An 11,173-nucleotide genomic window follows, 5' to 3' on the forward strand; every position below is an offset into this window, starting at 1 on the left:
CATATAGAAGTATTTAAGTCCACTTTATGGAATTGAAGCAGCCAGCTCAAGCATCGCATACAGAGTGACCGGAAAGAAGAGATGCAGCTTACGTGCCGCCCTGTAACTCGACCATTTACCGCGAAATGTAATCTACGTGCATGTAATTGGTTGATTTACTAAAAAAATGGAATTGCGACCTGAAGCTTGATCTTCCTTTTATAACAAAATATTTTAGACGCTATTGTAACCCTCGTTGTTTGCGCGCCACATGCTTTGTCTCACTCTGAATAAATGATTCTGCAGTGCTACGAAGCTTTCTCGTTGCTAGCGTCAACTTCTAGCCGTGAGGCAGCCATTTTAGGCTGGGAAAATAGTTTCTTCGCTTTTCCGTATGTGAGCAGTATTACGTCGTATCATTTTCAGCTCGTTTCTAACGTTGGTAATAATTCACCGAGCCGGCACTGCAACTGAGGGCATAAACCTACTGGCTCGGGACATTTACGTGCATTTTGTGTTCTTTTTTTTATGATGACGCCTTCAGAATATTATCACATTATCATGGCGGTTAGTTAGGTCACGCAAAAGCTGTTGCCATCGGTTCAGAAGCTGTCAGATCGCCTGCCGGAAGATGCGTGGTAATAACCACGATAGGACTCACTACGCTCATACTGTAACATACAATTTAGGCAGCAATGTTTTGTCACTGCTGGCTTAACTGTGTCTCCGCATGTGTTTAAGCATTGCAAAAGCCTCATAGTGAGTACAGAACGACAGCATAAAGTGATGAGGTCGATCACAGTGAACGGCCAGCCATAGCAGCAAGGTACCCGCAGCTGGTACACATAATTACGCTGCTACGAATGCAGTATATGCATTAAATCTCGTTAATTAAGAAAAACTAAATTGCATCTTTGTCAGCAAGCGCGAGCCACCATTTGTGCTTCAGTGCGGGCTAATCTATCCTTGCTTCCAAGAACGCGCACCTATGCTTACGAAGTGGTCAAAGAAGGCCGTAGATCGACATGGAGGCGTCTGACCTGCATGCCCGCTTCAGGCGGTACGGTAGCCGTTGCTGTTTCTAACCCCCTTTGTCCATTAAGCGGTGGGTTTCGTTACCCTCTCAGTACTTTCATCTCACTTTCCGCTATCCTCCATTCTAAGAGCTAGCATAAATGATTCATTCGTTTTGAAAAGGCTATATTTTCAAAAGTATTACACTTGCACACATGAAAAATACACGAAAAGAACTAAAAACTCACCAAGTTTACACATCTACTGAAAATGTTCAATATGTGTCCCTTTCGTGACACGACACACGTCCACGCGATAATCGAGCTCGTTCCATACTTTTTGTAGCATAGTCCTGTCAATTGCCTGCACTGCAGCACTGATGCGTTCTTTGCGCTCGACTAAGGATTGCGGGGGCACGTATTATACAAGGTCCTTAACGCGTCCCCACTACAGCATTCCTTAGTCGAGCTCAAAGAACTCGTCAGTCCTGCAGTGCAGACAATTGACAGGACTATGCTACAATATTTCCGAAATGAGCATGATTATCGTCTGGACGTGTGTCCTGTCACGAAAGGGGCGCATATTGAACAGTTGTAGAAGTGGGGAATGAGTGGAGTAGCGGGTGAGGGGGCAGAGAGAATAATTAGGGGAGTCCTTCTTCGAACTGAACAATTTCGTTGGTGATAACACGGGGACTGATCTGCCTTGTTTCTTTGTATTTTGTAGCAATATATATATATATATATATATATATATATATATATATATATATATCCGAGATAAATTAATGTCTATGGAAGTGAACGAAAAATCAACTTCTCTCAGGTGTGGAACGACCCCACGTCATCACATTACGCGTGCGCTGCTATAACAAATTGGGCTACCACGGTGGTGTTTTCCTATCCACGTACTCGCGACGCCTCAGCCGAGAGGATCCACATCCGCCGCCAAGGTTTGTGAGTTGTCGCGCTGGCTAACACGTCCAAGATTCGTTCTAGTACTAAAACATAAATACCCAAGAAAGTGGATGGGAAAACGGCTCCGCAGTAGTTGAATTGGTTAGAGCATCGCGCGCATCATGCGAAAAATAAATATTAAATTAAATTATGGGGTTTTACATGCCAAAACCACTTTCTAATTATGAGGCACGCCGTAGTGGAGGACTCCTGAAATTTCGACCACCTGGGGTTCTTTGACGTGCACCTAAATCTAAGTACAAGGGTGTTTTCGCATGTCGCCCGCGTCGACATGTCCCCGCCATGGCCGAGATTCGGTCCCGCTACCTCGTCCTCAGAAGCCCAAAACCATAGCCATTGAGCTACCACGGCGGGTCTTCATGTGAAGACGTGGGATCGTTTCACACCTGAGGCAAGTTGATTTTGCATCCACTTCGATTGCCAGTATTTATCGCTTCTTTAATTCAGTTAGCAAGTACGAGTAATTTTCACTATGTTGTCCTTGGTGTGTTTGTTTGTTGCCTTCTTATGATATATATATATATATATATATATATATATATATATATATATATATATATATATATATATACGTGTGTGTGTGTGTGTGTGTGTGTGTGTGTGTGTGTATTCGCAAACTCATATAAGCATCATGTTGAAAAAAGTCTCATTATGTTTGTGCTGGAGTATCAACTGCATTCGCTTAATTCCTGCCTTGTTTTAGAACGCTTATCTAAAACTTGGTGATTCAGCGTATTTAACAAAACCGGGGTGTTTATAAGGAGGATAAGCGGTCATACAGCCCGTTTCAGTGTCGAAAAAGAACTTTGAGAACCAGATAGTCACCGAGAAAAGAAATGAGCAAGATCAGCTGGCCCATGACGGTTTTAAGATTCTCATTAGGTGTGTTTCCGTTCAAACATACGATTTGTTTTTGCCAGGGGCGCTATAAACTCAAGTAATTCCAATCTGTTTCTATTTCATTTCTCCACGTTTGGTCAAAATTTTGGGGGGCCAGTCCCATTTCGCCTTTCAGCCGCGTGACGTAATGAAAACCGCAAAAATCTAACATGACGTGCACTCACATGTAATGCATGATTAGGCCGTTAATAAAATATTCAAATATTTTGACTCTACACTGTTCTCGCCACTGGCCCTTAGCTACTGGTCAGAATTTCTGGAGCTGTGCCCACTTCGCCCGTCGGCCACACGAGGTCAAAAAACTAAGAAAACTCGCCGCCTCCAGGTGACGTGCACGTACTAAATGTGAATTAATATGCGAAACAAAACAGATTTTTTTTTCAGCCGGAGTCTGCCCCGTTTAGAAATAAACAAAGGATGACTGCCTGCCAATCGCTCTGGTCCTGGCTACTCGGATCTTCCGAGGAGAATGGATTTATATGCGCATAATAAATATTTTTGTATTGCAGTGTAACGTTGTCGAGCCTTTCCGGCAAGTATGCGACATCGCTTAACAAGTGTTCTTCTGTGAGGATCCGTTTGAGCGGTATATCTAACCTTCCGCTGCATGCCGCCGCGAGCTATCTATAGGCACGGGTTCAGCCAACTAGCAAAGGGAAAGTGGACCATTCGCGGACGCTGGCACCACTCTCCTCGTCCGGATATCTACTTTCACTAAGCTAGCTCTCTCCACTTCAGCACGCTCCTCGCCTCTTGTCTGCCAATTAGATAGCAATGAGCTATCATGGTTCGCAATGGTAGTTAATTCCGAAGCAAAGAAAACTGACCTCCTATAAATGTGTAGAGCGTTTGGTTGGGCAAATGAAACGAATCCGCAGGTCACCATCCGACGCTTTCACTGGCGGTTACGTAAATTTGACGTCAGGAGATTGGAATAAAACCAGAATGGGATTGTCGTACGTTACACGGTTCCACTTGTGTTCAGCAAAGCACGAAATCCGAGACTTCGCTCCGCAGGTTAATTGAGCCCTATGTTTACCTACTGTGATTTCATTTGATCTCAATGTGCCGGTATATTACTATTCACAAGTGCTTTACTCAAGGCACTACCACGTTTAATACAATCTTCTACCTGCCGTTGGCCGTCAGCAATTGCCGATGAATTGCTTTCTGCTGCGTCGTGGTGCCTACAGCCAGTAGTGCCTCCATCACTAGCCGATGGTTGAAATATTTCTATGAAGAAAGCAACACATGTCACTACTGAATAGATTTAATTATTCACTGTAGTTATCACGACTCATTAAAATATACAGACTAGATCCTCTATACCAGCTTCACTTTCTTTAAATTCAGGCTCCAGTGCCTTGAAAATAAATTATTCGACCTTCACGCGTTGGTGTACCACGCATTATAACTTGTGATCGGAGGGATGATGTAACGAGTCCATTCCAATTGTGTCCTTCTTCGTGCTTCATCAGTGAAACGATCGGTGGTATGCGCACTTGATGACCGAGATCGAGCGACCATTGACGGCTGATAACAAGAATAAAATAGCAACGACGGAATATCGATCTTAATATTACACCAGCTCCGCTATTATAGTGAAGGTGAAGTGGCTTATTGGAATACTGATCAAGAATTGCATATTTGGATAAAAGTTAGCATGGGTACTGCCGATTCAACAGAAAGCTTTCTTGTTGTAAAACAAGACACTGCCAGACTTTCTCGCACATGTAATGTTTTCTTTGCCCTCCTATGAAAATTATTTATTTCAGACACACGATCCCAGCAGCAAGGGCAACACTACATACAATGGCAAACAACGAGACCATGAAGCATACTACAACAATGAAGAATAGGCAGTTATTACTTTAACATTAGGTGCGGAATTCAATTAGGCAGTTTCTTGGTGGGTTAGTTCGTGCAAAACACTGTGTTAACGCGTTCCGCCTACAGTGATAAGTTAGTTTAGTATAGTGTTTCGCAAACTGCGAATCATGACCTTCCAATGGGTGTTGAGCCTTTTTCAGGTGGCCATGGAGGGCCCAGCTGTGCGAACATTCCGCTCGCTGGAACACAGACAAATTTTCTGTCTCGGTGCCCGATTCTCTTTCAATACTGTTTTCTTCAGAGTAACATAAGCATACTTACTTCTGTGTGTTTCACTGCTGAACGATACTTATTATGCAGAGTGTAATATTAATTTAGGACAGAAGATGGACCGCAGAAGTGCGACAGAAACAGCGATCTAACATTTTGGTCGGTGCACAGAAATCTCCAGCGAACACAGCGTCCCAACCACGGCCTAAGTGGTCTCCATGAAATGGCACTATTGGGTTTAAGCCGATATGGTTGAGAATGACTGACGGCTGTAGCGGCATGGGAGTTCTGTTTCAAGCGAAGTAATTTTACCTTCATTGTCAATTGCCGAAATGCTGGCTATAGCGACAAATTGATCACTTTGATATACATTGATTTGCTTGAATCAGGAGAGTAAATACATCCTTCGCATTAAAATATGCCAAAAAATCAGTGCTCGTTAAAAAACATCAGTAAGCACTTTCGGTACCACTTTCTGCTGTTTGAATATATTTTAAATAATTAAAAATATTCTTATCTGTGTCATTGAAAAAAAAGAAAATTTTCAGGAGGCTGATAGAAATGGCACGTCATGGTAGTCTTGCTACTAATAGAAGGGCTCACATACTGCAAAAGTTCGACAAACGTCGGACTAGTCGATAACTACAGTGAATATGAAGAATAGTCTAGAGTAAAACTGTTTTAAAGTACGTTAAGGAATTGAAGACTCTTTGTGTATTCTAAGCTCGAGCTGTGCGATATGATTTATTTGCATATTTTGGAGGGAGAAGGGAGGACGACGACGAAGTACCTTCTTCTTAGAACGCTTCTATCTGTGTTCTCTGTTTTCCGACGAATTCTTCGGAATTTCCTGGTGCCTCGGCTCCCGGTTTTGTGGCCATGGACGCGGAGCCTTCCAGAGGCCCTCCTGGCCAGAGGTCATCAAGGCCGTCCCTCACGAGGAAGAGAGGAAGCGTGCTCAGTGACACCGAGGACACTGAGCTATACTCAATGTCGGATGAAGACTCATCGGATGATAGCTTCATCACTGTCCGCAGAAAGAGGGCCAAAAGGAGGACTGTCAACGCGAACCCACCAACGCAAGCGAGCACGGCGACTCTGAAGTCAAGGCCTGAACGCTGGCCTCACGCCATCGTGTTCGTACCCGAAGAGCCCTCAAACAACCTCCGACTGCTAAACAGGCAAGAACTATCTGTTTTCTTGGAAGGGGTCGTGCCGAATGAAATTAAGGACATTCGTATAAATGCACACAAAAATGTCCTCGCAATTGATGTTACCAACGGGAGTGCGCTCGAAAAACTGAAGCAAATCTCGGTGCTAGGGCGCATCAAAGTGCGTTCATATATCCCGATGGATGACGCATCCACAGCAGGTGTCATTTATGACATCGATGTCGCCATTCCCAACGCGGACTTGCCTATCCTCGTCAAACCAGCAAGTGAGGGTGTTGTCATCACGCGTGTGAGCCGCCTTGGAACATCGCGCTGCGTCAAACTGATCTTCAAAGGACATTGCTTACCAACACACGTCAAAGTCGGTCACTTCCGACACCCTGTTCGGCCCTTCGTACAAAAGCCTCTTCAATGCCATCAGTGCTTTAGGCTGGGACATGTCAAGGGTGTCTGCCCAAACTCGATACTGTGTCCCCGTTGTGCTGAACCTCACGCGGTGGAGACGTGCCGGGCTACTGTCCTAAAGTGCGGCAACTGTAATGGTTCCCATGCTGCCTCGTCTAGGGACTGCCCTCGCATCAAGAAAGAGGTCGCTGTTCTCAAGCAAATGGTTCGGGACAATTCGACACACAGGGAGGCTGCTGCAACGATCCGGCGTCGGCGTCGGCGTCACCGAACCTCCTCAAAAAAGGCAGAACCGCGAAAGGAGAGGGCCGCTTCCATTGTAGCACCCACGTTCTCCAATCAGGCCAAAAAGGGGCTGAACAGCACAAGGGAGTCGCCTGAACGGAATTTGTCTCAAGAAGAATGGCCTGCGCTTCCGAGCCAGCAATCTCCCACAGAACTGCAGATTGTCAAGCCCGCTCGGGAGCCTACTCCTGCCGCTGATGCCACGCCCAAAGCAGATCGTCAAGTCCTTTCAATGCTGCGTCCCCTCATAGATGCCATTCGAGTGATTCTGTCGAACCTTGGAACTACGTCTGCTCAAAATGCACTGAAAGTACTAGACGCCTTAAGCCCAGTGCTTGAGTCCCTCGAATAGAGACATGGCCAGCCATCGCCCATCGTTTCGAGAGGAAGTCAAGGCAGCCTCAATCATACAGTGGAACGCAAGAGGACTAAAATCACGCCTTTCGGACTTTCGTCAGTATGTATATACTAATTTGTTCCCAGTCATTGTCATATGTGAGCCTAATGTATCAAAACCAGTCAGATTATCGGGATACGAAGCTGTTATATCCGCAACAACTAATGCATGCAGCAAAGTCATCGTTTTTATTCGTCGAGAACTGACCTATGTTCGCCAGCCGATTCCGCCTCATGATAAAAATCACTACGTTTGCCTAACAATTAAAAAGGGCAAACTCATGTTTACACTTGTAGGCGTTTATATATCGCCTTCAAGTATTTTTGATTCCAAACGATTAACGAACATCTTGTCTGTGTGCTGTTGGAATCGCACCGCTGGCCCGAGTTGTTGGTATCTCGGTGCTGACGCCCGATATTGCCAATGGGTCGCAAGCCCCAAGGGTAGCGTTGGCCTGGCGGCCTGGGGCACTGGAAGCATCCGAAGGTCCCGGCAAAGCATGAGAAGACTGGTAACAGAACAACTTGTTTATTCTAACATAGCAAAAGAGCGGCCGGTCAGGTCGACCGGAGTGGAGAGACGGGAGAGCACGTAACTCAACAGTACAAATCGGAGCCTCTCTCTTGGCGTCCGGGGGCAGCTGCTCTTATACTCCCGGCGTCGCGGTCCAAAAGGGAAGGAGGGAAGGTCACGGGATGAAGGTCACGGGACGGCGCAGCAGGAGCCCACGACGGCGCGAACTGTCGGGCCGAGAGACCTGCTGAACCGAGTGTAGTGACGCATCGCCAACCCTCACCCGCACGACGGCGCGAACAGTTGAGCCGAGAGACGTCCAGGCTCCTCATTCGGGGAACTCCGCTCCCCGGCTGCCGCGTTTTGACAAGCGAGGGCACACACACACACACGCACACACGAAGACACGTGGCACTGAAACACGCCTGGACACGCTTGGCGGGTAGGCGTTGCGGCGGCGTCGAACAGGCCAAAATGTCCGCCGTTTTGAACAAAGCCCCGGCGTCCGTTGCATCCGCGCCGGCATTACCGCGCGTTGAAGGCGAAACGTAACAGACCGCCCCGCCGGGGGAAGGAGATCCCGATGGTCAGGGGACTGCATCCGCTGTCCGGAGGGATGTCGCTCGATGATGCTCATAACCGAAGTTGGGCGTCCTTGGGCGTTTCTTGAGCGCAGCGCACAGAGAAGGCCTCGTTCTCACGTTCAGGTGCACACAGGACACTGCAAAGTGACTTCGGGAGAGTTGACATTTTTGTTCTCGTTTCCGGCAAGCGTTAGAACCACGCCAAAAGTCAACCGCTCAGTCAGCAAGCACGGCACAACCCTCACTAAGCCCTGCCAGGCTCTTTCCCCTTTTATACTGCTGCCTAGTTCCTTACAGTAGTTTAGCAGCACTCAGAACGCGTCCACAAATCGGAAAATTGCACTAGAAAGCACATCATCACTTTGAAACACTATACAAAAGCAATAAGTTAAAAATCCTGCCTCAGGAAGAAAAACATCAGTAACAAGCAATTTTGAGGCTGATTCTCACGTTAGGGGCTTCGACTTAAGCCATCGGCGTTACCGTTGAGACTCCCCTTTTTGTAACGCACCTCAAAGGAATATTGTTGCAAAGCGAGGCTCCAGCGCAGGAGGCGGCCATTTTTGGGAGAGATGGTCTGCAGCCATTGGAGAGGGCAGTGATCCGTTTCAATGATAAACCTCGAGCCAGCTAGGTAACATGACAATTTCTGAACGGCCCACACGATACACGCACACTCTTTCTCGGTGGCGCTATACGCCTGCTCACGACTGGTCAGCTTACGACTAGCATACAGGACGGGGTGTTCTACTTCTCCATTTTCCCGTTGGCACAGTACAACGCCCATGCCTCGCTCACTAGCATCACACTGAACAACGAACCCTTTTGTGTAGTCGGGCGATCGTAGCACCGGCTGGCTTGTTAGGGCGCTCTTTAGGGCGCTAAAAGCCCTTTCCTTCGTCTCCTCCCAGACGACTGTTTGCGGCTCTGTCTTTCTTAGAGCATCCGTCAAGGGAGCCGCGATATCAGAGTACCTGGGGATGTACCTCTGATAGTAGCCGGCGACACCTAAGAACGACCGAATATCGGTCTTCGTGCGCGGTCGCGGGAAGTCTCGCACAGCGGCCACCTTTATTTCAGAGGGGCGGCGACGACCCCGACCAATCACGTGTCCGAGGTAGACAACCTCGGCCTGTGCTAACTGGCACTTGGGAGCCTTGACTGTCAAGCCCGCATCACGCAGGCGGGTTAGCACTGCCCGCAAGTGCGCCATATGTTCAGGCCAGGATGCGGAGAATATCGCTACGTCGTCTAGATACGGTAAAGCGAATTCTTGCTGTCCCCGCAACACTTTATCCATGAGGCTTGAAAAGCAGTATGGCGCGTTCTTCAAACCAAAACTCAAAACTTTAGGACGGAATGTCCCCATGGGTGAAATGAACGCCGCATACCTACTAGCCTCTTCTGTAAGTGGAACCTGCCAATAACCCCTGACAAGATCTAGGGTGGAAATAAACTGAGCGCTACCCACTCTCTCAAGGCGCTCCTCGATGTTAGGGATCGGATAAATTTGATCCTTAGTGATGGAATTAAGCCTGCGGTAGTCGACGCAAGGACGAGGTTCCTTGCCCGGTACCTCAACTAAAATCAAAGGGAAGGTATAATCACTCTCACCCGCTTCAATAACACCGAGCTGTAGCATTTTCTTTACCTCAGCCTCCATAATATCGCTCTGGCGGGGTGACACCCGGTACGCCTTGGATCGTACTGGCTCTGGGGAGGTAAGTTCTATGTCATGAGTAAGGACAGAAGTCCTACCAGGCCTCTCAGAGAACAGACCTTGAAACTCTTGTAAGAGCTGGTGTAGTTCGGTTTTCTGCTCAGGCGACAGCGATGCTTTACTTATTAAGTCACTAATGACTTGATCGGTGTCTTTCCTGTTCGTCACTGAGCCTAGTCCCGGAAGCTCGACCGGAAGCTCTTCTAACTTTCCCGCATCGGGAATTTCCTCTCCAGTATCTGGTGCCTTTAACGCTACAGGATCAATTTTATCCCGTTCGGGCGTGCTCTGAATACTAGCTTGCTGCGCCTCTGACCCTTTCTCATCGTTCAACCACGTCGGTCCCGCATCTACCGCCTTTGCAGCGAGCTCCCGAACCTTCGATCTGGTTAAGGCCTGAACGCTAGCCTCACCAAACAAAAGCCCCTTCTCGCGCAGCAGGTGATCGGACCTGTTCGAAAATAGGTACGGGTACTGGGGGGGCAGCATAGATGACACTGCGGCCTCCGTCTCAAGTGCTCCGAAAGGTCCTTCAATAAGCACTTTTGCTACCGGCAGACACACGCTATGAGCTTCCACAGCTTGCTTGATCCATGCGCACTCGCCTGTGAACATATCGGGTTCTACGTAAGAGGGGTGAACTACATCCATCGTAGCTGCGGTATCGCGAAGCACTCGGCACTCTTTCCCGTTCACGAGGAGGTCTCGCATGTAAGGCTCGAGAAGCTTCATGTTCTCGTCAGTGCTGCCTAATGAAAAAAACACGACTTTTGGTTTTGTTTCTGGGCACTGCGCCGAAAAGTGACCCGGCTTCTGGCACGTATAACAAACGCGCGCTTGCCTCATCTCGAACCGCTTTCTGCGTTCGGCTTCGGTTGCCGCCGTCTCCGTACGTTCGGTCGGACTGCTTTCACTCGCATCCGCACTACGTGTATCCCCGTTTGCTCTCATGGGTGTGAACTTCGGCCTCTCAAACTTGGAGCCCAATTCACCCTTTTGACCGTCCTTAGCTCCGCGAGCCCGACGCGTCACAAACTCCTCGGCTAACTCAGCGGCTCTAGCCACCGTACTAACGTCTGGCCTATCCAAGACCCAGTACCGCACGTTCTCAGGTAACCGACTATAAA

Source organism: Dermacentor andersoni, chromosome 3 (assembly GCF_023375885.2).
Source record: "Dermacentor andersoni chromosome 3, qqDerAnde1_hic_scaffold, whole genome shotgun sequence".
NCBI lineage: Eukaryota > Metazoa > Arthropoda > Arachnida > Ixodida > Ixodidae > Dermacentor > Dermacentor andersoni.